This window comes from Rhamphochromis longiceps, linkage group LG3, assembly GCF_057381845.1.
Source record: "Rhamphochromis longiceps isolate RC_006_pf linkage group LG3, R_longiceps_female_GT1.1, whole genome shotgun sequence".
NCBI classification, from domain to species: Eukaryota; Metazoa; Chordata; class Actinopteri; order Cichliformes; family Cichlidae; genus Rhamphochromis; species Rhamphochromis longiceps.
In genome coordinates this window covers 13,281,140-13,308,945 of record NC_140559.1, presented here as the reverse complement: position 1 = coordinate 13,308,945, position 27,806 = coordinate 13,281,140, and the positions used below count along the sequence as shown (strand labels likewise).

Genomic DNA, 27,806 nt, shown 5'->3' with positions numbered 1-27,806 from the left:
GGCGAGGTCGCCCAGGCCTGCAGCAGTGCCGGCAGCTCCGCCATCCTTCCCAGGTGGCATTCGCTCTCCTTCCACAGCTCTTCCTGTTGGCGGCGCACCTCCGCCACCTGCTCCCGCTGGGTAGATGCCATTTCGGGAACCCTCTGGGCCAGTTCCTTCCTCAGGATCGGTTGTAGGCCCGCCGTGCGACTTCCTGGGTTTCGGCACCACTGTGGTGTGAATGAGACACGGCGGGTCCAGAGAGTGTTGTTTTGAGCCATTTTATCTACCACGCATGCAGCTCACAAGCTGCCAGCCACACATGCAACACACCACAATCCTTACCAACCCCTGAGTCCCCGTTTCACTTTAAGGTCACTTTTGACACAGTTTTGTAAACGGACTCAGGCGCAGACCAGGAGACCTTTGCAGAAACTGACAATGCGTTTATTTACAGTGGTGTCACCGGGTGATTATGTATATACAAGGTGCTTGGGGAAGGTGTCCGGGGCTCCAGGGGGGAAGGGTCCAAAACCACACTCTGCTCTTTCAGCCAACAGTCCCACTCTTTTCCCACTCCAGTCGCTCCTCTCGCTCACTCGGGGGTACAGGGACGGGTCCGGGGGGAATCTACGCACACACACAGAAAATCCAATTAGCACTAGATCACAAGGAAACTCACAGACTTAGGCAGATTGCTGAGGCACTAACGCGGATGACTCAACGTTCCAGCGACGAGTAGTGTAGGTCTGCCATCTTAAAAAGCCCTTCTGATAGTGGTAACCAGCGCCAGGTGTGATGATGAGCACAGGTGTGACCTGAGAAAGAGGGAGAGAGAGAGAGAGAGCACAAGGACACATGTTGCCCAACACGGAATCAGCCGGTGAGGGACCGTGACCGTGACAACTTTAGTTTGTTTATGTTTACACAGCTGAAGGACATCAGGGTGAGGAGGGCAGTCTTAAGCTCTGACTCCTGATTATTCACAGTGTGCAAGATAGGTTGTCATTATGATGTACCCCAATGAAAGTGATCCTTCTTCATAGACCTGAAGTCGGTCTTAACCACAAATACTTCTACTTAGTTCTCACATATCATGATGATATTTAAATATGTCCACCTCCACTGAAATCAAAGCTCAGTGTGAACGCACCTTCCTTTGATTGCTGACACTCACACTGATACCAACAGTGATATGTTTACTCCAAATAAGTGTTTTCTATTTATGTAGAGACACAGAATGACAGTAAATTTGATTTGATTTCTTTCTGGGATCATGTCTGCACAAGACGTCAGAGAAGGCTTTGTGAAGTGAAGCAGTGTCTCCTGAACCTGTTGGTTAGTGAGAAATTTCATGGCAGTTCAAAGGAGTTGAATGAAGCAAGAAAGTAAAAACAAAAATGACTGTTCCCATTTCCTCTGAGTGGACTTCAGAGGAAATCAGAAGAGGAAAGAAAAAGGGAAAAGACACACGAAAGAGGCTTCACTTTTCACATCAGTCTCTTTGTCAAGAACTCCTAGGATGTTGTTAAATCAACTCGGCTGCTGCTTCTGCTCAGCTCCTCCCACCTGTGCTGCTTCAGGTGGAGTCCCGCTTCACTCACTTGTCCGTGTTTAGTCTCCAGGTGTGGAGTGGAGCTTGTTGTTGGTGTGTGTGTTTGAAGAAACTGTAAGTTTGTTTGTTTCCTCCTTTAAAAATTTGACTGTTTCTGCTGTGTGATGTTTGGACCCGATGTTCAGCTCTTATTTCAGGACAAACTTTGATCACTATTGTGTTTGAAGACACATGATTATAGATTATTGATGAACTGAATCCACTCAGGTTAACAGTTAGTATCTCTGCACTGAAACATTTGTTACTGTGATAAATGGTTTAAATGAATATGTGTGAGACTTTAGACACTGATCATTAACCTGATGAAACAATGATCGTTACTTTAACTGGAAACAATCAGATAAAATCAGTCTCTTGTTAAGAAGTCAATATTCGGGTTTTACTGGAGTGACGGTAAAATAAAAAGAAGCAGAGAAGCTCCAGCTCAGTTCAGGGTCAGTGTATGCAAAGAAAATAGAGAAGAATAGATGAAAATATCTTTCACAAACGCATGAACATTTTCAGCATGTTTAAAATCCTGTACCTGAAAATAATATCTACATAAGGAAAGTTATTGTACATTAATATTTCGAGGTTGCATTTGGACAGAAGAGGCTTGAACTTTGAGAGTCATGTCAACTTTCTTAGCACAGTGTTCACATGAGCATCGAGCTTTAGAGAAGGATTCCAACCAGATATTATGTCAAAGCGTGTAACAGACAGTGTGTACGTGTGTGTGTGTGTGTGTGTGGGGGGGGGGGCCACACCTTCATGTGTTCACTCCAAAAATATGCCGTCTGACTGCTCAGACTGAGTCAGAGTAAAGTTCACATGATGCGTTAGGGTGGTTACTCAAAAACAAAGTAATGTATTACACATTACTGGATGTTTTTTCTTAAAAGTAATCCAGTACGTTACTTAATTATTCACTGGAGTAAGTCATTTGCTCCAGTACCTGTTACAGTATTTTCACACATTTCCATAAAATGACATGAAACTTTTACAGACTGTCAGTTTCAATATGAATCTGAGGTCTATGAACCAGCTGATTTTAGACATTTTTAGATCTGGGCTCAAAAGCAGAGGTGAGTCTTTTCAGTGGTGGTTACTAATATTTGGTGTGCCCTTTCACATAAGAGTTCCCTAATCTGACAATATCTTAGAAAACTACTTCTCATAGTGAACTGATTTAGTGCTGGAGGTACTAACAACTTCCCTTAACAGGAAGAAACCTCCAGCAGAACCAGGCTCAGGGAGCCATGGCCATCTGCTGAGACCAGCTGGGGTGAGAGAAGGAAGCCCAAGGTAAAACTGTCAGGCACACCAAGAGTACCTATAATACCATCAGAAGTAATAGACTTTATTACTGTCACGGCGGGGTGCGCCGGTGTGTAATGGAAACAGGACCCTAAAGCAGATGAGGATTAAGAGTTCAAGTTTGAACAGAAAAGTGATCCTTTATTAGATGACGGCAGAAGTAAACCAGGAAACCAAAGTAAACTGACAAGACACTAAGAAACAAAATACTAAACGGTACTGAGACCAAAACCTAAACTATGACTGTGGTGGAAAATAACAAGCAAAGACCATGACTAAGACTAATAATACATAACAGACGAAAACCGTAACTAAGACTGAGGTCAAATAAACAGACGAACCGACAATGACAAGCAGAAAACAGAAGGCTTAAATACACACATGAGGTGATCAGTGGAAGTGGAGACACATGGGGGAACAGCTGACAGACATAACCCTAATGACAGGACCAAGAAAGGAAAGCTAACTATAATGAACAAGGAACACAAGACACTGTCAAAATAAAACAGGAACACTAAAACTAAGCATGGCAACACAAACTTAACAGACCTAAATACATGATGATAAATACCAAAACCCCAAAACATAGAAAACCAAGGAACAATAAACAATAACAACCCAAACTAAAGACAGATAGGAAATAACACAAAAACTAATAACATATCAAAAAATAAGAAACATACAAAGAAAACTGTGACAATTACTAGACCATCATTCATCTGCAGACATGACAAAGTTCTTCAGATTAGAATTAAATGAATTCAGGGACACAGACATAACTAAATGTTACCAAAACTATATTGTAAACTGCAGCAGTTTCTGTAATATCCCTATAATGTTTATGCAATGAACACAGGTGAGAAGTAGTGATCCTGAGCTGGTCCTTAAAATTAGCATTAGTTCTCCTCTTTTTTCCATCATGTTCGTGAGAAGCAAAAATGTTTTTTAAGTTTGGTGTTTACTGCCAAGGAAACGTTCTTCATGGAAGTTTAAACTAGAAAAACTAGAAACTGCATGCAGCATAGTTTCAGTTTGCAGCATAGCTGATCTCTCTCAAGTATCAACAGCAAAACGTGTTATTTAACAGAGCTGCATAAAGAGTAACACACATCCATTTATTTGATTTATATGTTAATTCAGATTATGCATCAGATTTACTTTATGTTAAGTAAATGAAAAATTCTCACTTCCTGTTCTGATCTATCAGCTCCATCAGTTTCTGTGCCTCCTCCATCATCAACTGTCAGCCGAGGAATGTTTACTGAACACAATTCCTCATGTCTGAGTGTGTAATAGTATGTGTGTGACTGATTACTTACCAGGTTATTAATGTTTTACTCTGTTCATCCTTTTTTAAACGCATTTGTCTATTTTGCTGAATAAATCTGATTCCTTCTTAAATGAAAACATGAAAAGCCAGGATCAGTCTGCTTCCTGCTCTGTAGGTCTTCACCTCTGCTGACCATGACCAGACTGACTTAGACCTGGACACAATAATCTGATCCTGTTAAAGTGGTTCAGATCTTTACACCTGAGAATTTCCAACTAACTTACAAGAGGCTGAGTTCACTGCATGTTTGATATATAAGGACTCTGACTCTGATATCAGATTATGAGAACTTATTTATGTTCATTTGTGATTATTTTTGCTTCTCATTGTGTCTTGTGTGGCGATGTTAACCTTTACATGAGCATACCTGCTCTAAAAGGACAATGTTTTTTACAGACTAATGAACTGATGACTGAGCAGAGACTGAGGGTTTAAAGAGTCTCTGATCTTATCCATGGAATAAAATGTCTCAAAGGGACAAAACGGTGGACAACATTTCTGAATAGTTAATGTCTTTTATTTTAAGCAAATCTAAAAGGTTTAGGTTTTGCAACTTACATATTCTTTAATTATGGAGGAAAGGGTATGAATGTTTGAGGCTTATACAATAAGCTTAATGTGCTTAACACAGTCTTTTGTTACGTTTCGTCTCGATTAGTGAATTTTTAAGTAGAATAAGCTAGGAGTCTGTTGCTCAACCACAGTTGGTACAAAACACTGCTGCTTAAATTTTATCTGGTGCAAGCAAAGAACACCTTACTTCAGTGTCAGCTTACCTTCAAAAATTTTGTTTGTTTCTGAATCCATGTTAAGATCCTTTCATTTGTCTCTAAGTCTGTTCATGGTTGTACCCTATTTTATCTGTGGGAGCTCATGTACCTTTGTATCTCTCAGGTCAGCAGTCCAGATGTTTTTGCTTGTTCCAAAGACTCAATGTAAGGTCAGAGCCTTCAGAGCTGCAGCTCCAAAATTGTGGAATGATTTTCCGTTGATGTCTGGCTACTTCACTTACTGTTATTAAATCTAATTTAAAAACACATTTACTCCTCACCTTTAACCCAGTGTTTCACTATAATATAGTCAAATAAACCATGTCTGCCTGATCTGGACTACAAACACTGTAAAAAAACAAAACCAAACAAAACTTTTTTATGATTTTTTTTTAATGGCACCATGGAAACAAGTTTATATCTCTCTATGTTCATTTTGGGAGGTTCACAGTATATAACAGTAATGTAACAGTTTAATGTTATTTCTGCACAACTGCTTGAACACAAAAGCTGAGAATCTGCTCTTTCAAAACTGCATTACTGTGTAAAATTATATATTAACTGAACTGAATTAAATAAAGTAAAAAAATTTAAAAGTTGTTTATGGCAGTAAAAACTTCACCGTTATGCACTTGAGAAAAGTCATGTGAAACTTAGACTGGAAAGTTTGCTGTGTGCTGCATTCAGGAGCAGCATGGAAACGTCCACGTTTACAGCTGTTCTTCAGACCTTAGAAACTGTTTAGACCACTTTGAATGTCGCCCATTAAAAGTATGTTCTTTTACCAAGTTATGCTGAGATAATAAATCAGAGTCATTTTCAGGAGACTTTATTGATAATTATGAATTTGTAGAAAGACACAAAGTCATGCCATTTTGTGATGACAGATTAAACTTGTCTAATTTCACTTTCTTCATCTTAGTGGGTTCATTTTATTAACAAAGTAAAACAGAAACTCATCTAAAAATCTACCTCCTCCCACTTGTCCACCTTCAGGTGGAGTCCCGCATCCTTCCAGGTAGAAGCAACACCCAACAATACACTTACTCTGACTCAGTCTGAGCAGTCAGACGACATATTTTAGGAGTGAACAAATGAAAGTTTTAGTGCGGAAACACACAGAGATCAGTCTGATCTGATTGATTTCAATCCAGAGTCATTTTCCTGCCTCCATCAGTGTATGGAGGAGGTGGAGAGGAAATGCTGGTCCACAGTAATGCTGTCAAACTGTCTGGTGATATGCATCAACAGCTGTTCGGTATCCGGGTTGAGGGAGGCCAGGGAGCTGAACTATTTATTATAGATATATAATAAAGACAAGTTGTGTGAAGTGCTTTGAGAGGTCAAGTAAAGTAACAAAGCTCTGTATAAGAAACAGTCCATTTATAATGTTGAGAAGAAGGAAGTACTATAAATTAAAAAAAATCTTAATGAGCATATTTTCAAAATGTTTTAAAGAAGCTGTTGTATAAAATCCTGATCATTTGCACTACAATAATTTATATTTCTAGATAATAATGCTTAATAACAGTTATCAATATCTTAATTTGAGCTAAAGTGCAGATGTCGGTGTCTGTATCTCAGTGTGAAACAGGAAAGCAAACAGTTTAGAACAAAGACATATTTGTTGAAATGTATGTGTTTTACCATATTATAAACTAAAATATTTTCATCACACTGCAGGAATTGTGAACTGCAACAAATAAAGTTTGCAGTTCACAATAAAAATACGCAGCAGTGGAGAGTAGACTTTATCACAGTAGACGTCTTTCTGAAAGTGCTGTAACTAAGTTTAAGAATATGATCCACCCACTGTTATCATCTCCAATGCCCAAGAAACCTAGGATCACTGGACTAAATGACTACAGACCCGTGGCTCTGACATCTGTGATCATGAAGTCATTTGAGCGCCTGGTTCTCTCCCATCTCAAGACCCTCACGGCCCCCCTCCTGGACCCCCTGCAGTTTGCATACAGAGCCAACAGGTCTGTAGATGACGCCATCAACATGGCCCTACACTTCATCCTGCAGCATCTGGACTCCCCAGGAACCTACGCCAGGATCCTGTTTGTGGACTTCAGCCCTGCCTTCAACACCATCCTTCCAGACCATCTCCGAGGCAAGCTTTCCCAGATGAATGTGCCTGATCCCACCTGCCGGTGGATCACTGACTTCCTGACGGACAGGAAGCAGCATGTGAGGCTGGGAAAGAATGTCTCGGACTCCCGGACCATCAGCACCGGCTCCCCTCAGGGCTGTGTTCTTTCTCCTCTGCTCTTCTCCCTGTACACCAACTGCTGCACCTCCACCCATCAGTCTGTCAAGCTAATCAAGTTTGCAGATGACACCACCGTTATTGGGCTCATCTCGGACGGGGATGAGTCTGCCTACAGGAGGGAGGTTGAACGTCTGGTGTCTTGGTGCAGCCACAACAACCTGGTGCTGAATGCCCAGAAGACAGTGGAGATTATTGTGGACTTCAGGAAGCACACAGCTCCACTCCCCCCCATCATCCTGACTGACACCCCCATCACCTCTGTGGACTCATTGCGCTTCCTGGGTACCACCATCACCCAGGACCTGAAGTGGGAACCCACCATCACCTCCGTCATCAAGAAAGCCCAGCAGAGGATGTACTTCCTGAGGCAGCTGAAGAAATTCAACCTGCCAACACGGACGATGATGCAATTCTACACTGCAATCATCGAGTCCATCCTCACCTCCTCCATCACCGTGTGATACGCTGGAGCCACTATCAGGGACAAACAGAGACTGCAGCGTGTTGTGCGCTCTGCTGAGAAGGTGATTGGCTGCAGACTCCCATCTCTGCAGGACCTGTACACCTCCAGGACATTGCGGCATGCAGCTCGGATCTCAGCTGACCCTTCTCACCCTGGACACAGTCTGTTTGACCTGCTCCCCTCAGGCAGGAGGCTCCGGTCCATTCGCACCAGAACCTCTCGCCATAAGAACAGTTTCTTCCCCTCTGCTGTTGGACACATGAACAATAAACGTACGACTGTTCCCACCACTAACACATGACCCTACGCTGTGTTCACTGCATCATTCCATGTTTGGCACTGATCACCACCTGCACTCATGTATATATCTTTCTACGTAGCACTTTTAATTCTTATTCTTACATTTATTTTTTCATGTCTATTTAAGCGCAATTTATGAAAGTATGTTTGCACTGAAGCACCGCAGCAATTTCCTAATGTTGTAAACCTGCTCAACATTTGGCAATAAAACCCTTTCTGATTCTGATTCTGATTCTGTACCAACACAGAGCAGAGCAGCTACCTGAACGCTACCCCAACAGAGGTCGATTATCTTGTTAATAATTTCACCTCCTCACTACGTACGACTCTGGATACTGTAGCTCCTGTGAAAACTAAGGCCTCAAATCAGAAGTACCTGACTCCGTGGTATAATTCTCAAACGTGTAGCCTAAAGCAGATAAATCCTAAGCTTAAGAGCAAATGGCGTGTCACAAATTTAGAGGATCATCATTTAGCCTGGAGAAATAGTTTGCTGCTTTATAAGAAAGCCCTCCGCAAAGCCAGAACATCTTACTATTCATCACTGATTGAAGAAAATAAGAACAACCCCAGGTTTCTCTTCAGCACTGTAGCCAGGCTGACAAGCAGTCAGAGCTCTGTTGAGCCAACCATCCCTTTAACGTTAACTAGTAATGACTTCATGAACTTCTTCACAAATAAAATTTTTATCATTAGAGAAAAAATTACCAATAATCATCCCACAGATGTAATATTATCTACAGTTACTCTTAGTACCATTGATGTTAAGTTAGACTCTTTTTCTTCAATTGATCTTTCTGAGTTAACTTCAATAATTACTTCCTCCAAACCATCAACGTGTCTTTTAGACCCCATTCCTACAAAACTGCTCAGAGTCCTGCAATTAATTAATTCTTTGATCTTAAATATGATCAACCTATCTCTAATAATCGGCTTTGTACCACAGGCCTTCAAGCTGGCTGTAGTTAAACCTTCACTCAAAAAGCATCTCTAGACCCAGCAGTCTTAGCTAATTATAGGCCAATCTCCAACCTTCCTTTCATATCAAACATCCTTCATATCAAACATCCCAGAGTAGTTGTCAAACAGCTAACAGATCATCTGCAGAAGAATGGCTTATTTGAAGAGTTTCAGTCAGGTTTCAGAGCTCAGCACAGCACAGAAACAGCTTTAGTGAAGGTTACAAATGATCTTCTTATGGCCTCTGACAGTGGACTCATCTCTGTGCTTGTCCTGCTAGACCTCAGTGCAGCGTTCGATACTGTCGACCATAATATCCTATTAGAGCGATTAGAACATGCTGTAGGTGTTACAGGTACTGCGCTGCAGCGGTTTGTATCATATCTATCTAATAGACTCCAATTTGTGCATGTAAATGGAGAGTCCTCTTCACACACTGAGGTTAATTATGGAGTTCCACAGGGTTCAGTGCTAGGACCAATTCTGTTTACATTATAGGTTCAAGGTTCAAGGTTCTTTATTTGTCACATGCATAGTTATACAAGTATAACACACAGTGAAATGTAGCCTGACACGCTCCTCGACATGTGCAAAAATTTGGGGGGGGGGGGGGGGGGTGTAGAGGAAGAACATTATATATATATATATATATATATATATATATATAGTATATACACTGGGTGAATGTGCAGTAGTAGCAGCAAGCAGGTGAATTCTGTACATTACAGTTTTTGCCCGTTGCTTGAACACATTTGGCAAAACGTCGCTCATTGTGCCAAAACTCTAAACACAAGTAAACACGACACAACACTGGGAAATATACCATACACATCTGTGCCAAAATGAAACTCCACTCCCAAAACCTAAATTCTGCTGTCAAAACCTAACATTCCTCTGTCAAAATGTAACTCTGTTGACAAAATGACACATACTTGCATCATATGCAAACACTTACAGATCAGGGGGAACACACTAGTCTTCTTTACATAAAACACTGCAGTCCTTGATTTCCATTGTGTATTCAGAAGGCACATTTACAGGAGACACATTTCCAAACAACCAAAAACGCAAATAGACCTACTCAATAGTGTACATCGCAGTACCATGAATTCAGATGAAGCAAAAAAAAAAAAAAACCACAACACAATAATACTGCAATAGAAAAAACACTATACTGTAAACACAAAAAACCATGACAAGTGTGCATAAGTGGGCTCATGGATCCCGCCGTCTGTTGGGGTCTGGCCACAGGACCTCATCAACATCGCAAGCTATGTCCTCTCCCGCTAGGCACCGGGGAAAATACCCTCTTGCATGCCGAAACCATCCATGGATCGCTGTCACCTCAATGTCGCCGCAGGCCTGTTCCATTGCCTGCAGAAGAGGCATGCGGGCATGTGGTTGGCGGTCATATACTCGCCATCTCCAAGCCGAAAAAAATTCCTCAATAGGGTTTAAAAATGGTGAGTAAGGGGGCAAGTATACCACTTCAAATTGATTGTGGTCGGTGAACCAGGCCTGGACCAGAGCAGCCCGATGGAAACTGACATTATCCCATATCACCACAAACCTGGGCTGATCTGGTCTGTTCTGTACATTTATGTTATGGAGAGCATCTAGAAATGTGAGTATGTGTTGGCTATTGTATGGACCTAGCATTGCATGATGGTGCAGAAGTCCTCGAAGGCATATGGCGGCACATAATGTGATGTTTCCCCCGCGCTGCCCTGGGACGTGCACAATTGCCCTTTGGCCAATCACATTACGACCCCGTCGTCTTGTTTTGCTCAGGTCGAATCCAGCTTCATCAATGAAAATGTATTCATGAGGCTGTGCAGCTCCATCCATGGCCATGATCCTCTGAAAAAAAGGGGAACATGTCACTGTACTACAGTGCTACACATACAGCACCCTCACCCCATCACACAGGTACCTGTGTAGCTCTCAGAATAGATCCATGTGGTACTGATATGGTACATATTCAGCTGCTACTGGACTTCACCAATACTCTATTGTAAATGTAAGGGACAGTTACACGTACCCGTACATATTCAGCTCGAAGTCCTTTGACCCTGTCACTGTTCCTCTTGAATGGGACTCTGTAGAGCTGCTTCATGGTGATGCTGTGTTTACCCAAGATGCGTCTGATGGTGGTGATGCTCACATGGTCTATGTTGCTGAACACTCGCCTGTCTGCAAGTATTTTCCGTCGTAGCTGGTGGAGACGGATGGCATTGTCTGCCCTCACTAGGTCCACAACGGCAAGTTCCTGCTGTTGTGTGAACAGGCGTTGCCGTCCACCCCCAGAAGGTCTTCGGGTCATTCTGGAGGAATACAACCACATATTGTCATCGGTTTGCTTATTTTTCATACAGTACTTTACTGTACGTACTGTGTCATCCACTGTACAACACTGTACTTCAATATGAGGAATCAGCCACTTTGGCTGCAAAAGGAGCATTAGCACCCCGTACACTTGATATGGTAATGTGATATACTGTAGAACAGTGCTATGGAACCATCTGAGTAGAGCAGAAGGTATGGAGGTGAAGACAGACCTGTTTTCTAGTCGGAATGTTCGTATTATAGATGCCACTGTGAAGCGGCTTGGATGTGGGTGGACTCTCTGCCCAGCTTCCCTCATAGTCAGGCCATGGTTGATGACATGGTCCACCAAAGTTGCTCTTATTTCGTCAGAAATATGGGTCCGTGCATGGCCTCTTCGGCCTCCTCCTCCTCTTCCTCCTCCTCCTCTACCTCTTCCTCTACCTCTTCCTCTTCCTCTTCCTCTTGCTCTCCCTCCATCCATGCTTGCGAAGTTCTTGAAATGGCTACGCTGAGGGCTTTTTGTAGTTGGCTAATTGGTGTTCGGTTTTGCAAGTAAGTGCCTTCAGGTGTGTATTTGCGTGGTTGCAATTACTCCATGTGTTTTGTATTTTGGATACATGTGTTTTCCGAATGGCACCCTGACATTTCATTTTGTGAGCGAAGTGTCTTATGTATGACATAGAGTGTAGCATGCAGGACCATGTGTGTTGCATAAAGGGGTAGGTGTGTTGCATAAAGGAGTAGGAGTGTTGCATAATTGGTACTGGGGTGCAAAGCAGCGCTTTTGTTTAAGGTATGGGTACATGTGTTTGAGGTATGGTAACAAAAGCTTCACGTTGTGTTACTTTAGTCTGAGCATGGGTTTATAGTGTTCAAGCAACGGGCAAAAACTGTAATATGAATAGACATCTGACTATTTTACAGGATAGACAATATAAACATATTTAAAATTAAAGGAATTTGAAATGTACATTGTGCCTTGGTTTAGAGTGTCTGGAAGAGAGTCCTGTCTCAGTCAATTATAGATGTGAGAGGGCGGGTTTGTGTGTTTAGGGCACGGATGGCTTGGGGATAGAAGCTCCTCTTGAGTCTCTCTGTCCTTGCCCGGATGATGCGGAACCTTCTACCAGATTGCAGAAGTTGGAACAGTTTGTTGCCAGGATGGGACGGGTCCTTCAGTATCTGCGCTGCTCTAGTCCGGCATCTCCTGGTGTAGGTGTCTTGAAGCGGGGGGAGAGCAATCCTGCAGCAGCGCTCTGCTGTACGGATCACTCTCTGGAGAGCTTTTTGGTCCTTCACACAGCTGTTCCCAAACCACGATGTCATGTTCTGTGTGAGGATGCTCTCCACAGCGCCTGTATAGAAAATCCTGAGGATCTTTGGAGAGACCCTGAACTTCCTCAGTTGTCGTAGGTGATACAGGCGCTGCCTAGCCTTTTTGGTCTGGACCTGAATGTGGGCAGCCCATGTCAGGTCTGAGGAGATGTGGACACCAAGATACTTGAAGGACTGCACCCTCTCCACTGGAGCTCCATTGATGATAATGGGCTTGTAGTCTCTGTGCTGGCCCCTTCTGAAGTCCACCACCAGCTCCTTGGTCTTGCAGACGTTCAGCTGGAGGTGGTTGTCCTGGCACCACGATGCCAGATTCTTCACTTCATCCATGTAGGCCGCCTCATCGTTGTTGGAGATGGCACCCAACACCACTGGTGACGTCAGCAAACTTCACAATGGTGTTGGAGCCATGGGTGGCCACACAGTCTGAAGTGTAGAGGGAGTAGAGCAGTGGCGAGAGGACACATCCCTGAGGTGCTCCTGTGTTGATGGTGATGCTGTTGGAGAAGCACCTGCCCACCCTCACCACCTGAGTTCTGCCAGTGAGGAAGTCCAACACCCATGCACACAGACGGCTGTTAAGTCCCAGATCCCTGAGCTTTGGGAACAGTCTGCAGGGCACTATTGTGTTAAACGCTGAACTGTAATCAACAAACAGCATTTGCACATAGTTACCCTGTTTCTTGTCCACGTGGCTGAGAGTGGTGTGTAGGACGTGGGCGATGGCATCCTCTGTGGATCTGTTGGATCTGTAGGCGAACTGCAGCGGATCTGTGGTGTCTGGGATGGAGGAGGAGATGATGTTCTTCAGCAGCCTCTCAAACACCTTCATTACTACCGAGGTCAGTGCAACTGGCCGGTAATTGTTCAGGGATGAGGGTTTGCTGTTCTTGGGCACAGGGATGATGGTGGATCTTTTGAAGCATGTGGGGACCACAGACTTCGCCAGGGACTCGTTGAAGATGTAAGTGAACACACCTGCTAGCTGGTCAGCACAGCAGCGCAGCAGACGGCCGGTGATGCCGTCTGGCCCCGCCGCTTCCCTTGTGTTCACTCTCCTCAGTGCCGCTCGGACGTCATGCTCCGCGATGCTGGTCACCGGTCTCTCGCTGATGACGTCACTGTCCTCGGTAGTCAGGCGGTAGATAGCATTAGCCGCCTGGCTAACCTCGAAACGGGCGTAGAACCGATTCAGCTCGTTGGTGAATGCAGAGTCGGCGTTGATCGGCACAGTGTCCCTGGCTTTGTAGTCCGTAATGGTGCGTAGTCCGTGCCACATACTCTGTGTGTCGCACTGGTGGAAGCGGGACTCCACACGTTCCCGGTACCGGCGTTTGGCATCTCTCACCGCGCGCTGCACGCCATATGAGGCCGCTTTGTAGGCGCTCATATCGCCAGTGGCGAGACCCGCGTTGTAGGAGGCGGTCTTGGCGTTTACTGCAGTGCGGATCGATCTGTCCATCCACGGTTTCTGGTTTGGGAATGTGGTGACTCTCGCAGTGGGGATAATCTCCTCCGCTAGCATATTGACGAAGCATACTGCTACTTCCGTAAACTCGTTGATGTCGACTGCGCATGCTCTGAACATGTCCCAGTCGACGTCGTTGAGTGCGTCCTGTAGCGTAGCTTCTGATTGGGCAGTCCACCGTTTTACCTCCCTCGTGGTCACGTCTTCCCTCCGTATGCTTTGTTTATACTGGGGAATGAGGAAGATGGCGTTGTGGTCAGACTTCCCAAAAGCCGGGTGTGAGACAGCTTTGTAGCCCTGCTTGTATGGCGTGTAGCAGTGATCCAAAATCCGATCCCCTCTCGTTGGACACGAGACATGCTGGTAAAAGTTTGGCATGACTTGTCTGAGGTTCGCTTTGTTAAATTCTCCTGCTACAATGAGGGCTGCGCCCGGGTCCTTGTTTTGAAGCGAGCTCAGCACATCATGTAATTCGGACAAAGCCATACCTGTGTCCGCTTGGGGTGGGATGTAGACCACCGTGGCGATGACTGAGGTGAACTCACGGGGCAGATAGAAAGGGCGGCACTTAATGCTCAGGAACTCCAGATGTGGCGAGCAGCCGCTGGAGAGAGTAGAAATGCTCCTGGCATCACACCACTTTCTGTTTACCATGAAACACACTCCTCCACCTTTGGTTTTGTTCGACTCTGCCGTTCTGTCCGCGCGGAGCACAAAGAATGAATCCGACGGAGTTACGGCCTGGTCCGGCACGGTGGGGGTCAGCCATGTCTCCGTGAAGCACAGAATGTTGCAGTCCCTCATGTCACGTTGGAAGGTGACCCTTGCTCTTAGGTCATCGAGCTTGTTCTCCATGGATTGTACATTGGCCAGTAGGATACTGGGCAGTGGTGCGCGATGCGCCTGCTGTCTCAGTCTGTTCCTAATACCAGCGCGTTTTCCCCGGCGCTTCTTTGTTCTGCGCCTCGGATGAGCGGCCCGTCCTTTGTTGTTCTCCGCGCCGCGTAGAATCTCTGGCGGCCAGGAAGGGTCAGGTTTAAAAGTGTCCAAGATTAGATGTGCAACCTTGGCACCGATGTTTACAAGTGATCCGCTGTCGTATACTATAAGACTAGAGGATTTTGGGATGTAAACCAGAGCAAAAAATAAGTAAAAAACAAGAAAAGTGGATAGTCGGAGCGGAGCGGTCAGGAAGGCGTCTGGACGTGGCCGCGCCATCTTGTTATACATGCTTCCCTTAGGCAGCATCATTAAAAGACATGTGTCTGTGAAGGCTCTCAGTCATCCAGGTCATTGTAGTCAAAGGAGCTTGGAAAGAAAAGCATCTGGACTTCTTTAAGTTACTTGAAGACGTTTCACCTCTCATCCGAGAAGCTTCTTCAGTTCTAAGGTCAGATGGTGGAGAGTCCCAGATATAAACCTAGTGGGAGTGACCCCCCACAGAGGGACAAAAGGACCCCCTGATGATCCTCTAATCGCCTGAGCCAAGGTGTGAAACTGGGTGTGGATCCCAATCAGCCAGAGTTTCGGGTGAGTTCATTGTGAAACCTGGCCCCACCTTATCATGCGAATTCCTGAGGTCAGATGGCCCAGGATGTGAGTGGGCGTTAAGGTGTCTGGGAAGGGATCTCAAAACTGGATTATAGATGGCAGAGAGTTGGTGTCATAAACCCACGCCTCTGTTCAAAGATGGTCGCTCACAGTGGACATAGATGGCTTCTTTCACTCCTCTTTCAAACCATCTGTCCTCTCTGTCCAAAATGTGAACATTGGCATCCTCGAAAGAGTGACCTTTATCCTTAAGATGCAGATGGACTGCTGAGTCTTGTCCTGTGGAGGTGGCTCTTCTGTGTTGTGCCATGCGCTTGTGAAGTGGCTGTTTGGTCTCTCCAATGTAGAGGTCTGGGCATTCCTCGCTGCACTGTACACTGTAAAGTCAGCAAAGAGGACCACATATTAAACAAATATGTAAGACTGCTTTCTTCCATTTGCGCAACATCTCTAAAGTTAGAAATATCCTGTCTCAGAGTGACGCTGAAAAACTAGTTCATGGTAAATGGTAAATGGCCTGTATTTATATAGCGCCTTACTAGTCCCTAAGGACCCCAAAGCACTTTACATATCCAGTCATCCACCCATTCACACACACATTCACACACAGGTGATGGCAAGCTACACTGTAGCCACAGCCACCCTGGGGCGCACTGACAGAGTTCATGCATTTATTACTTCCAGGCTGGACTACTGCAATTCATTATTATCAGGATGTCCTAAAAACTCCCTGAAAATCCTTCAGCTAATCCAAAATGCTGCAGCAAGAGTCCTGACAGGGACTAGAAAGAGAGAGCATATTTCTCCTGTTTTGGCTTCCCTTCATTGGCTTCCTGTTAAATCCAGAATTGAATTCAAAATCCTTCTCCTCACATACAAGGTCTTAAATAATCAGGCTCATCTTATCTTAATGACCTTGTAGTACCATATCACCCTATTAGAGCACTTCGCTCTCGCTCTGCAGGCCTACTTGTTGTTCCTAGAGTATTTAAAAGTAGAATGGGAGGCAGAGCCTTCAGTTTTCAGGCCCCTCTTCTGTGGAACCAGCTTCCAGTTTGGATTCGGGAGACAGATACTATCTCTAGGGAGTTTTACCTTCCCGCTGTCGCCAAAGTGCTTGCTCATGGGGGGTCATATGATTGTTGGGTTTTTCTCTCTATCTTTTATTATAGGATATTGAATTGAATTAAATTGAACTGTGAAAATCTGCCTCCACTGCCATCCTCTGGTTGGCTACCCACATTAATCCTGAATTGACTGACACAGAGCATTACTGGATGGAAGAAGCTTCTTATTAACAGTAAATCGGTGTGTGTACAGTTCACTCAGAAGGAATAATTATTGTGACACTTTTAACTCTGCTGATCCTCTTTGAATCATGGGTCAGCTGAAAATTTTCAAATGTTGTTCACATATGTTGGACTGAGTGAAACTTCCAGTCACAGTGAATCTGTGTCACAACAAATGCATCGTGTGTGCTTTATGGCTCCATCTCGTGGACTGATATTAGAAGTAGCGCAGCTGATGGCAGCTTACTCTGCCTCACACTGCTGTCTGACTGCATTCAGCTGACACTGAGATGAAGCAGCTGATACTTGGACAGCACACCATGGAAAGGAGGATTTTAGTTGATGTGCACATGAATGATTTTTGTTTCTTCTGCAGGTGAAGGTAGAAAGTGTGTGTGAGCTGAGCAGCATGGATCAGTGTGAGGACACAGAGGAGGGAGCCCCTCCCTCTAAAAGCACTCTGTGTGGGGAACATGAGAGCCAGACCAAAGCTCAGAGGTGAGATGACCATCTCCAACTGTCCATGACTCTTCTCCATGTCACAGCTCAGCACTCACATCTCTGCTCCATCATTATTCACAGGAACCAACATGGACCTCCACCCATCTGTGTGTCCTTAGAGAGTCACGCATCTAAACAACGAGACATTAATTTTAAAGGCGAGCCTCTGTTTGCTGCAGAGAGGTGAGCTGTTAGTAACATGAATTCTTTGATTTAACTTATTGATGTTGTTGGTTATAAATTGCAAACATGTCATTCCGTCAATCCCATTCAAACTGTCTCTTTAAAACAAGCGTTTGGTTTCTAAACAACCGAAAATCCACTCCAGCAAACAGGAAGTGAAACACGTAAAAACATTTTACTCTGACATGATATATAGCAGAAAGTAACACACTCAAAAATGTGTGATTGCCTCTATCTACCTAAAGAGAGGGAGAGGATATATATAATAGCTATAGATATAAATAAATAAATAAAATGAGGGGCAGCACGGTGGCACGGTGGTTAGCACTGTTGCCGCACAGCAAGAAGGTCCTGAGTTCAATTCCACCATCAGGCCGGGGTCTTTCTGTGTGGAGTTTGCATGTTCTCCCCGTGTTTGCGTGGGTTCTCTCCGGGTACTCCGGCTTCCTCCCGCCGTCCAAAGACATGCAGCTTGTGGGGATAGGTTAATTGGATAATCCAAATTGCCACTAGGTGTGTATGCGTGAATGAATGTGAGTGTGAATGGTTGTCTGTCCTTGTGTGTTAGCCCTGCGACAGACTGGCGACCTGTCCAGGGTGTACCCCGCCTCTCGCCCTATGACAGCTGGGATAGGCTCCAGCGGAAGCGAGTGGATGGATGGAATAAAATGAGCAAGCTGCAGAGACTTGTTAATATTGGAAATGGTAACAACATAGAGGAGTTGGCTGATATCCAGAAATCCTACCATTGGCTGGACAAAGCTGGACTGAAAGACAGCACAGAGGCACTAATCATGGCAGCACAAGAACAAGCTCTGAGTACAAGATCCATTGAGGCTGGGGTCTATCACACCAGGCAAGACCCCAACAGTAAGCAACAGTAGACTTGTGCGTAACAAGCAAGCGAATAATGAAGAAAGCGAAACTGTTCGAGAGAGAGAGAGAAAGAGAGAGGGGGAGGGAGAGAGAGAGAGAGAAAGAGAGAGGGGGAGGGAGAGAGAGAGAGAGAAAGAGAGGGGGGGAGGGAGAGAGGGATAGAGAGAGAGCTGCGCATCGCAATGGAAGCAAAACAGTAAAAGTGAATTCATGACGATGTTTATGTGAAGCGTTTGGATCTTCTTTGGCTGCTGGTTCGGTCAATATTGTTTGGAGACATCAAACTAACAGCTTTAGAATCAGCGCATAAAGGGCGTGAACACAAAACGCGGACCCGCCCACAGATCAGAATCAGCGAGCTGTCGGCTTTCAGCCCCGACTGTGAGAAAGGCGACATCTAACTGATTCTGATCCGCGGGTCGCGCTGTGTGTTTAAGTCTATGTGCAGAATCCCTGTACCTGCTCTCATTTACTGTTTGGTGGTTCTTGAAATTTTGTGAGATGTCACCAGAGATTCTGGCATTTTGGACAAAATAAATTTATATTAAAAAGTCGATTCAGGATTTTAATGAATCGATTTTACGTTATCCAAGCCAGAATCGATTTTAATCGATGAATCGATTATAAAAACCCACCCCTACTCTCGAGCTCTTCTCTGAGCCCTTGGTATTTCTCCAGCTTCTCGTGTTCCTTCTTCCTGATATTGCTGTCATTCGGAACCGCTACATCGATCACTACGGCCGTCTTCTTCTGTTTGTCTACCGCCACTATGTCCGGTTGGTTAGCCACCACCATTTTCTCCGTCTGTATCTGGAAGTCCCACAGGATCTTAGCTCGGTCATTCTCCACCACCCTTGGGGGCGTCTCCCATTTTGACCTCGGCACTTCCAGGCCATATTCGGCACAGATGTTTCTGTACACTATGCCGGCCACTTGGTTATGGCGTTCCATGTATGCCCGGCCTGCTAGCATCTTGCACCCTGCTGTTATGTGCTGGATTGTCTCTGGGGCATCTTTACACAGCCTGCACCTGGGGTCTTGCCTGGTGTGATAGACCCCAGCCTCAATGGATCTTGTACTCAGAGCTTGTTCTTGTGCTGCCATGATTAGTGCCTCTGTGCTGTCTTTCAGTCCAGCTTTGTCCAGCCAGACCCTGTTCAGGGAGGTCGCTGTGGTCTGCCCTCAGATCCACTTTCTGCAACTCCGTTAGTTGGCTAACCTCCCTCCGTGCTACTTTGATCTTGCCCTCTAGCCTCCTTCTCCATGGAGGGTACTGCCCCTTGTGGCTGTTCAACTTGTAGCCAAGCATCTCACTGATCACTGCTACCGTATTGTAGATCAGCTTGTTAGTGTCGGTAATCGTGGTTGTAGGTATTGTCCGTAGTGCTGCATTAACATCATCTAGCAGACCTTCTGAGGGTACTTCACGTAATCTTGGTAACCGGCTACGGGGGATCCAGGTTTCAAGCTTGGCCATGATCCTATTTTTCAGGTCAGTTCCTCTCGCACTCAACGATCCTTCTCCTATCGCACTTGGGGCTATGTACACCTGACGCGGACCTTGTTGATCCGGGCGACGTCCGAGCTGGCATGCCTTCATATTTATCTGTCTCGCTCATGTCTGCAGTTGGCTTGCTTAGCATAGGGGGTCTAGCCTTATGACCCTTACTGGATACAGATGCCCCAGGCAGGAATCGAACTTGCGATCCTCTGTTCCAAAGGCGTGTAGTCTAACCATGCAGCAGGCTGCATTTCACGCTGTAAGGTTTTGCTGTATTTAATTCTTCATGACTCCTCCACAGAGAGGGCCAACAGAGCTCATCAGAGATTCCCAGTAGTCAGCATCAACCACAACTGGACATATTTCAGGTATGTACATGTACAACATCTACTTTTACATAAATTTTGCTCACAGCTATCTCCATGCTGGGTTCTGGCTCAGAAGGTAGAGCTTTCTGTTGAACAGAATTTTGTGGTCAGATTTGTGTCTCCACTAAACTGTAAATATATCGGCAAATCTCAAGCATGTCTCAGTATTTCAGAAAGAAAAGCAAACCATACGCTTTGGCAGCTGGGCAGGCCCAAAAAGAAAAATAAATGGAATAAAATTCCATTTTATTTAGAAGCGCCTTTCAAGATCGAGTACACATTACAAGCAATTAGGTAACAAAATTACAGTATGGCCAATAACACTTGAAATGTCACAGTCCTGGGTCTGTGTCCCAGCGTTTTCTATTTTTTATTGTTAATCTTTGATTTCTTGATGTCTTTGTTTGTTCCTAGGTTTTGGTTCTGTGGTTATATAAAGTCCCTTGAGGCGACTTTTGGTTTAATTTCGCACTATATAAATAAAATTGAATTGAATTGTCAGTATCGGGCCTGTGTTTTCCATGTGTCCCTTTTAGTTCTGTGTCTAATCTGTGTCTTGTGAATTGTTTCTTGTTTCCTGTTTTACTTTGACAGTTCATGTCTGATGTCAGTGTAATCAGTTTTGCTTCCCCTGTGTCATCTTGTCAATTACTCCCAGCTGTGTTCCCCACCTGTTTGTAATCTCCCTGTGTTCTTCTGTTTGTATTTAAGTCATGTCTACTCGTGTATTAGTTGCTGCTCGATTTTCTGAGGATCATGAGTATGGGAAGTGTGGTGTGGGAGTAAAACCTACATGCTGTAATTGGGAGGGGAAAACAGTGTTGCTTTCTGGGGATGTGAAGTATTGAGGCAGCAGACGGTTATTCTTTTTTTTTTTTTTTTCTTTTTGCGCCTGTCACATTTGGTGCTTTTGCCATCAGAATTATTGTCTAAAGGCGAGGAAAGATGCCCAACGGATTTCCTTGACCAAATTGACCATCCCAGTCTTGCTGTAATGGTCTATTTGATTCACCTTTCATTGTTTATTTTATTTATTTTTTTATTTTCACTTGCTAGGTATGGGACAGACTTGAATGAGGAAAAAGAAAAGGGAGAAAGGAAGAGGGGAAACAAACAGCGGAGAAGAGGGACGGGGATAAAGGGCAAAAAAACAAAAACCAACTAAATAAGCAGACAAAAAAATACAAATGCATCTATCAATCACCTGGATCACCTGTTGAGAAAGAAAAAGAAAACAAGCAGAAGAAAACGAGAACAATACAATAAACAACATCACGATGATATATGGGAATATAACAGTAAATACTAAATATTAAACATTATTGTGCAGCACGTAAGATCAACAGAACACAGTGTGCTTTGAGGTAGGAGCCAAAAAGGGTGTAGTTTGTGGGTGTGATCACCCGTGTGTACACCTGTGAGCATGGACGCGCTTGTTTTTAAAAGGTTCCTTCATGTAATGATCTGCTAGAGGGTGTGGGGGGGCCACAGCCCCGTCCTCCAGGGCATGAAGCAGGTATGGAGGAGATCAAAGCTCCAGACATCCAGAGGCCCCCAGAACACAAGAGACCAAGGAAGACCCACAGAGGGGCAGCCGCGCCACTGTCCCAGTAAGAGCTGAGGAGAGTCCCGGATGAGGGCTCACTCAGCAGCCGCGGAGCAGAAGCCAGGGGGAGTTGCAGTGACGCGCCCGTGAGCTCCGCCGTCAGCCAGCTGTGCCTGAGTGACCGAGCCCCAGGCCGAGAGGCCGAGGGCAGCCCACCCCCGAAGTGGCCCGAGCGAGCCCCAGGCTCCAGGCCCCGATAAGCAGCCACCAAGGAGTGAGCCGGTGTGTACCTGGACGCCCATCCCCAGACACAAAGAACCACCAACGCACCGATGTCTGAGGGAGTCCGCCACTGGCAGGGGAAGTGGTGGTGGGGGGAAAATAGACCTCCAAACCTTAGAGGGCCTGAGATGTCCCCAGAGAGGTGGCGTCTGATACCCAACCTGACATATAGACACAGACATACAGGCACACACAGATACAAACATCCATTCCCACCCTCATGCTCTCATGTGCACTTACTCCACACTCAACCAACGTGGAGACAGACATAAAGAGATGCTGTACACACGATCACACTCCCCAAGCGTACTCTACAAACCGGGTCTAGGTACCCTTTCCCCTGGAGGGGGGAACTGCACCCAGACCCAGGTGGTGTTACCCTTTTCCCTGCGGTGGGGAGAAGCAGACCACCCCGACTCCGCAGCAGCAGGGAGGCCCCACACTCCAGACCGCAGCCGGACGGCCAATTCCTCCTCCTAGCCCCCCCGCTCCAGCAGGTCGCAGAGAACGGGGGTGAGAGAAGACTCCAAACCTCCCTCCACCCGCTCATTGTAGTGTTGATGCATGTGTGTTCTAAGGTGCATTTAAAACCCAGGAGGGCATGGAGCTACCTGCCAGAGAGCAGCAGGTAAGCGCATAGTCCCTCCTGCTAGCCCTCAATGTCTACGTGTATTTAAAATTGAGAGGTGGGCAACGATGCCAGGGGTGAGGTGTACACCTTGATGGTCTTTTGGAGTCCGTGTAGCGTGCCCACCCTCAAGATCCTATATGTATGTGTTATGAGAGTGTGAGTAATGTGAATGTCTAAGTTGTGAGATAAAATTGAGGCACAGGAAGCCAGAAGGGGACAGAGGGGGGATGCCTCCCCTACACCCTGGTGACACACCTTTACCCCAAGGCCCTGCATGTGTGGGTGATTGTGGTGGAGCGGGAAGAGGGAGGCAGGCATCCCCATACACCGCAACCCGCCAGGGAAAGGGGGCCCAGGCCCATCCGAACCGGGGCCCAGAACAGCAGCGCTGCCCGGCCCCACAGAGCCCGGGACAGCCCACCTGACCCCACCACAGAGAAAACTGCTCCCACCCCACCATCCACTCATCTTCCAGACTACATAAGACAATAGACACCCAGGCTGAGATCTTCCTCCACCTCTCCTGTATCTCCCCCTCCTGCAGAGAGAGTTCCTGAAGAGAGGAGAGCTCCTGCAAGGTGTAACAACCTCCCCCACCAGTTGAAGAGCCCCCCAGGTGGCTTGATGCACTGGTGGCACCCTGCGCCAGGGTCAGGCCCCCATACACCCACCCACCCACAACCCCAGCAACATACCAACCAGGACCCAAGCCCCCGAGGCCCGGCCAGGGCCCCAGCCCAGAGACGGAGCGCCCCCAGAACCTCACGCCCGTCCCAGACCCACCCAGGGGCAGCCAGGCTACCAGGTCAGTAACCCACGTCCGTCAGCACAGACCCTCCCCTAGCCCCGCTGCACGCAGCCACGAGGAAACTGTCACCTAAGATCCAGCAGAGCCCCTAACCGGACATGACCGCTACCCCGGGTTGAGCCCCCCAAGGAAGATGCTCCCGGGGAACCCCCCGACGCCCTAAGCCTGTCCCTACCCCCACACCAATCACAACAGCGAAGGTGGGACCAAACTATCACCCCCCACCCCCACTAGGTGATGGAGCTATTCAAAGGAGCCCAGAGCAATTGACCTGATGTGGTGGCAGAGGCTGTATCAAGACTAATGTAATCTAATAGATAATTTCTATATTGGTTAGAATTAAGCTTATTTTCATATTTCCATTTCATGAGGACTGTTTTCTTGGCTATGCATAGGGCAGTGAAAACCATATGGGCGATATTCTTTTCTGAAGTGACATTATCTAAGCTGCCCAACAAACACACTAAGGGGGAAGTTGGAATGTTACATTTCAGACACTTTGATAAGTCTTCACATATCTCGCGCCAAAACTTCTGAACTGGTGGACAGAACCAAAGAGCGTGGATATAATGTTTTGGTTTGACAGTGTGAGCAGTTGTTGGTAGACGTATAACCCATCTTGAACATCCGATGACCTGTATAGTGCACTCTATGTAGTATTTTATATTGAATTAATTGAAGACTGGGATTTCTAATTAGATGAAAGGTTTTTAAGCAAATCTGAGAACAGAAGTTTTGGTCTAAGTTAACTGATAAATCCGCTTCCTATTTTGCAATAGGAAGTGATATTGATTCATCTGTTTTAGAAAGCATTCTGTATATTTTGGATAGTAATTTGGGGGTTTTAAGAGTAAGAAATTGAACCTGTCACGGGTAATGGGAAAATACGGACTGAGTCACGGAGCTCTGGATGCGAAGCACACAGTGCGTTTATTTACAGTGCCCAAAAACAGTCTCAAAACACAAAGTGAAGTGCAAAGTCCAACAGTGATCTTCTCCAAACTCCCAGTGGTGCGCAGGTGAGTTTCCAAAGTGATAATCCAAGTGTGTGTTCTCCTCAGATAGCTTAATCCCGCGGGCTCCTTCTCTCCAACCTCCTGCTCCGTATCTCTTCCTCCTACAAACGAGCGAAAACAACAGGTGAGAAGGCTAGCCGGCTAAAGCTAAGTTGCAAGTCACAAAACACTCTTTACTACCAAGCTTCAAGTACAATCCAGCGTCGACTGCCATCTGGACACACAGTTAAATACCTCAGACCACGACGAAGGATGATTAGTGACAGCTGGGTGGCAAATTAGGTGCAGGTGTGTCAGCCGCTGGGTGGAGGAGGAGGAGAGAGAGAGAGAAGCACACACACACACACACAGGCAGGTCGCCCGGGGAAGGACAGTCCGACCATGACAGAACCACACTTGGTGGTGTTTGTAGTTCAACTTGACCCGGTTTGAATTTCTTTTTTACTATGGATTTAATTTGTTGATATTCTAAAAATCTTTTCTTGTTGATCCCATATTGTGTAACTAGTCTGTCAAATGAAATAAATTCTGTTCCTGCTAATATACGTTCTAAATATTTGATTCCTTTACCACTCCAATCTGGAAAATCCAAAGGCAAAGCGGAGCTACGGGGAAAAACTAGAGTCACAGCTACGACAGTGTGACTCTAGGAGCCTGTGGAAAGGACTGCGGACAATAACGGACTATAAACGACCAGCTTCTTCAATGATGAATGCCGATGCTTCACTGGCTGATGAGCTGAACACGTTTTATGCTCGCTTCGACGCCGCAGCAATTAAAACAACAAACGGCTGCGCGCGCTCGGAGTACACCAGTGAAGAAAATGCATTCGTCATCACAGAGCATGCCGTGAGGAACACCTTCAGGAGGGTAAACACCAGGAAGGCAGCAGGACCTGATTCAATCCCTGGCCGGGTCCTGAGAGCCTGCACTGACCAGCTAGCACCAGTGTTCACGGAGATCTTCAACCTGTCCCTGGCCCAAGCTGTGGTTCCCACGTGCTTCAAACAGTCCATTATTGTTCCTGTTACAAAGAAACAACAGCCCGCTTGCCACAATGACTACCGTCCAGTAGCACTGACTTCAATTGTGATGAAGTGTTTTGAAAGACTGATGAGAGATCACATCACTTCTTCACTTCCTGCCACCATCGACTCACTTCAGTTTGCTTACCGGACTAATCGTTCCACAGACGATGCCATAGCTCACCTGCTCCACACATCCCTGAGTCACCTGGACACTGGCAGAGGGAATTATGTTAGGATGCTGTTCGTGGACTACAGTTCAGCATTCAACACAATAATTCCCTCTAAGCTTTTCACCAAGTTGACAGATCTAGGACTCAGCTCATCACTGTGTCAGTGGATCCTCAACTTCCTCACAGACAGACCCCAATGAGTGAGGGTGGGAAAACAAGTCTCCCCCTCCATCTCACTCAGGGCTGTGTTTTAAGCCCCCTGCTGTACTCACTGTACACTTATGACTGTGTAGCCACATCAGACACCACCTCCATTGTCAAGTTTGCTGACGATACTGCTGTTGTGGGCCTGATCTCCGACAACATCGAGACGGCCTACCTGGAGGAGATTAGGAACCTGGAGACCTGGTGCCAGGAGAATAACCTCCTCCTAAACATCAGCAAGACTAAGGAGCTGATCGTGGACTTCACTACAAAGCAGGCGAGGAATTACAAACCCCTCATCATCAGTGGTACGCCAGTGGAGAGAGTGGACAGTTTCCGATACCTGGGTGTCCACATCACTCGGGACCTGTCATGGTCCTGCCACATCAACACCCTGGTTAAGAAATCCCGTCAGCGTCTCTTCTTCCTCAGAAGACTTAGAGACTTCCATCTGCCACTGAAGGTGCTCAAGAACTTTTACTCCTGCACCATCGAGAGCGTCCTGACGTCAAACATCTGCACCTGGTTTGGGAACAGCACCAAGCAGGACAGACGAGATCTGCAAAGAGTGGTGCGCTCAGCCGAACGCATCATTCAATCAGAGTTCCCTGACCTGCTGTCCATCTACACCAAGCGGTGCAAGTCCAAAGCTAGGAAGATTATGATGGACCTCTCCCATCCCAACAATGGACTCTTCTCACTGTTGAGGTCTGGGAAGCGCTTCCGCTCCCTTAAGGCCAAAACAGAGAGAATGAGGAGGAGCTTCTTCCCACAGGCTATTCGGGCCCTGAACCAGGTGTAGGACTGGACTCTCCCAAACACGTCACTATAAGACTGGACTCTCACACACATCACCACACGCACCACCACACATTTCCTATAATCCTATAATTCCTATAATTTATAATCTTTATAACCTTTATAATCTCTTCTTCTATTTGCACATTCTTTACTGTAAATTCCTAAGTTAATTTGTAAATTCTGTAGTAAACTGTAAATTGTAAATATTGTAAAACTTTTCTTCTGTCATTTAATGGTTGGGCATTGTACAGCTACAAGCATTTCACCCCCATGTCATACTGTGTATGGTTGTGTGTGTGTGACAAATAAAATTTGAATTTGAATTTGAATTTGAACCGGTCAGTATCTGGTGTGACCACCATTTGCCTCATGCAGTGCAACACATCGTCGCATGGAGTCTATCAGATTGTCAATTGTGGCCTGTGGAATGTTGGTCCACTCCACTTCAATGGCTGTGCGAGGTTGTTGGATATTCGTGGGAACTGGTACACGCTGTCGTATACGCCGGTCAAGCACATCCCGAACATGCTCAATGGGTGACATGTCCGGTGAGTATGCTGGCCATGCAAGAACTGGGACATTCTCAGCTGCCATCTGCCCTGAACAATGTGAACCATGATTCATCCGTGAAGCGCACACCTGATGTGGCACACCTGTGAGGTGGGATGGATTATCTCAATATAGCAGATGTGCCCACTACCACACATTTGGACTGATTTGTGACCACTGTTTGGGAGGGATGGTTATATTGTGTATCTGGAATGAATTTTAGGTCTCTACGTCCATCCCATGGGGAATGGGAGCAGTAACAAAGGTGTTGCGTTTATATTTTTGTTGAGTGTAAGAAGAGGAAAGTGACCACAGATATTTGTCAAAAAGTTTATAACAGATTTGGAGAGCAAATACAGTGATTTTTCTTTCTTTACAGG

The 27,806-nt window shown here is 45.8% G+C and overlaps 2 protein-coding genes across 2 annotated transcripts in view; both read left to right on the top strand.

Moving 5' to 3' along the window:
* LOC146672994 (NLR family CARD domain-containing protein 3-like) overlaps positions 1-27,806 on the top strand; it is a 172,171-nt gene that overhangs the window by 93,821 nt on the left and 50,544 nt on the right. The gene's annotated exons all lie outside the window — the stretch shown is intronic.
* The window catches only part of LOC146672996 (NLR family CARD domain-containing protein 3-like), a 30,621-nt gene continuing 23,143 nt past the window's right edge, over positions 20,329-27,806 (top strand). The window contains exon 1 of the mRNA XM_085401443.1: positions 20,329-20,391. The gene's annotated coding sequence lies outside the window, so the exon portion shown is untranslated. The remainder of the gene's footprint in view (positions 20,392-27,806) is intronic.